Below are 2,954 nucleotides of genomic sequence, written 5' to 3'. Positions count from 1 at the left end.
GAATAAAAGTGTTGGAATGGAACCCTGGGAAGAAGTTAGATCCATCCCTCTTCCAATCAAGGACATAATCATTATGATTTAATTTGTCCCTTTACTATGTGAATGATTTTTAAATACATCATTCTCTGAGAAAACATTTCTCTTCACAGCACTTTCTTCAGAACTACCTTCATGGCTTTGTTTCTCCAGCTGTATATGACCAGATTGAGTGCTGGAGGTATCACAGTATAGAAAATGAAAAATGCAAGGTTCAAAGTTGATGAGGATTCTGAAAGGGATCTTAGACACTCAAAGTCTGTGGCAGAGAGGGAAAAGGGTGATTACGAACAAGTGACACAGGGAAATGGAGAAGACCTTGGTCTGATCATAAGCTGAGGGAATTCTCAGCACTAATGAGATGATCTAAACAGGAGAATGCAATGCAGATCAGACAGACAAAGACTGTAGAGGTTGTGAATGTAGCCCCTGCAATCTCCTTAATGAATGCTTAAGAACAGGCTAGTTTCAGCATTTGGGGAATGTCACAGAAGAACTGGTGAATAATTCTCTCCTCAGCAAGAAGATTCCATAAAGTAATGGCTGATTGCATGAGCCCAGAGATGCCTCCTGGCACACATAGCACCATCACTGCACACCTCCCGCACCTGGATCCATAATTGTCTCCTACTGCAGCAACTGACAGATGGCAACATACCTGTCTTAAAACATCACTGTGAGGATGACTGCTTCCTTTGAGACCATAGTCATGAAGAAGGAAACTTGCAGCACAAACTGGCAAAGAGAGACACAGCAATTGTTCAGGAGAGTGTTTGCAATGGACTGTGGGACAGTGACAGAGATGAACAGAGGTCCAGAAGAGAGAGGTGCTTCAGGATGTAAAACCTAGGGGAGTGCAGACGATGGTCCAGGGTGATGATGCTGATGATGATCAGATTGCCTGTGAGGGCCAGCAGATATGTCACCAAAAAGAGCACCACATATAAAAAGAGTTAATTCTCTAAAATGCATTTGTTTCTATGTAATGGGCAGAATGTTTGTTGGGGGATAAAGGTCTTTACAGCATTAGCTCTCATTGTAATCTCTTCAGCAGAATTACAAAACTCTCAGAGTCACTCGAACTGCTCTCTCTTCTTCATCTTCTTTTGAACACATTATAGATACCCTAAGTGTGTCAACAAAATCAGAAATTCTTGAGCGTATGAGCAGTAGAAAAACAGAAAGAAGTGATGGGAATAATTTTATTCACTAAACCTAGTAAAAATTAGATTGATATAGTGGTATGATTTCTTTTCCATGTACCTTGACACTGAAATGATAAACTGAACTCTCTTCTGAGGACCAGAACAAAGGGAGTTACTGAGAGGACCTTATAAAGATGTTAGGAACAGCCCAGGTGTAATGGTAGGAAAGATGTCAGTCCAAAGAATAGTTACATTTCTTGCCTTTGAGAGGCTTTATCTTTAAAAAAATACATTTAGTGGGTAGGAACTTCTCAGATTAACCCTGAAGAGTAAGTAAAATAGCTACAAAATATAACATTACACTTGGTGCCAGTGATAAAAAAAAAACAAAATACATGTTCAAAGCATTGTAACTTGATAGAAGTCATTGAATTCTGTTTGAAATTCAAACTTGAGGTACCTTGTGACTGAGGGCTACGATCTTCAGAGAACACCTAATTATCAAAATATTTAGTTGAAATAGGGGTTGGGCATTTTCAATGAAATTCAATTGAACAAAGAGTTAATTCTCTAAAATGCATTTGTTTCTATGTAATGGGCAGAATGTTTGTTGGGGGATAAAGGTCTTTACAGCATTAGCTCTCATTGTAATCTCTTCAGCAGAATTACAAAACTCTCAGAGTCACTCGAACTGCTCTCTCTTCTTCATCTTCTTTTCAAATCTATGGACTTGCTGACAGGCCTGTTAGTGTCATCATCACTGAGTTTCTCGGCCACAGAGGCTGGTCCTTCATCATATCTGCCCTCAATTCCCACCTTGACAATGGCATCTAACGTACAGACAATAAGGCATATTTATTTAACAGAGACTGTAGGAAATCAGGATGGTGTACCCTAGGGCGAGATGTGTCTAAAACTTTTAAAGTCCAGGCTATGTTCTCTACTGAAGGGAGGGGCACTGAAAACAGAATCCCTCAAATCCTTGCTTTGCAGAATACTTCAGGAGTAGCAGGAGAAAAGTGGCAGGGTCAAAGTTTAAGCTCCTTGTTCTGAGGGAAAGCATCTTGGTAAACAGCATTTCGCCCACCTCCTTGTCCAGAACAAATAAGTCTCAGCAACCATTAGCTAAAGAATTAGGAGGTTAAAGGTTTACTCCTTGGGCTAAAAGCTAAAAATTTACTGTGCTTTTAGCCATAAGAAATAAAACATTGTGGCCAATAAATTACCAGTTAGGCACCAGTAACTCTGAGTAAAAGTTCAAGAATCCTGCTTTACAAACAGCCCCTTGCTAGCACCAGCTAAAATCTTTGTGTCCTGTTTCTTGTCTAATTGTGCCCTAAATCTTTGTATGTAACTGCCAAACCCCACATGGCTGCCAGTTCCTTGTAATGTATAAAAACTTCTGATTTTTTAATAAATGGCTTGCTGTAAAGAAACACTAGCCCCAGAGTCAGAACTCTGCACTGATCAATATTGCCATCACAGAGGCAAGGCTGCCCTGCTACGCAAAGCAGACTTGGGTCTCTGCCGGAGACTCTTCATGTTTGACTTCAATTTTCTACAGGTAAAATCCTTGTGGACAAGGGGCATGACCATTCCACTGTAGACTGCAGTGTGTCCCACTGGTGAATCCCTAAGCAACAGAGAAGAAAAGCTATGCATGACTTGAATGGGGCTCTTATTGTTTTTCTGCAATTTATCCTGAGAAATGACTGAAACAAATTTTAGAGGTTCATTTGTATACAAGGAATTGTTTTAGAATCAGATGTTTCC

At 40.0% G+C, this 2,954-nt stretch overlaps 1 pseudogene; it reads right to left on the bottom strand.

Annotated features, from left to right (window-relative positions):
* Window positions 1–71: 71 nt before the first annotated feature.
* LOC108490854 lies at window positions 72–980 on the bottom strand (annotated as a pseudogene).
* Window positions 981–2,954: the final 1,974 nt, after the last annotated feature.

The sequence above is a fragment of the Nannospalax galili genome, unplaced genomic scaffold (assembly GCF_000622305.1).
Source record: "Nannospalax galili isolate Female #2095 unplaced genomic scaffold, S.galili_v1.0 scaffold2536, whole genome shotgun sequence".
Lineage (NCBI taxonomy): Eukaryota > Metazoa > Chordata > Mammalia > Rodentia > Spalacidae > Nannospalax > Nannospalax galili.
The sequence above is the reverse complement of the archived record's forward strand: the minus strand, read 5'-3'. Positions and strand labels throughout refer to the sequence as shown.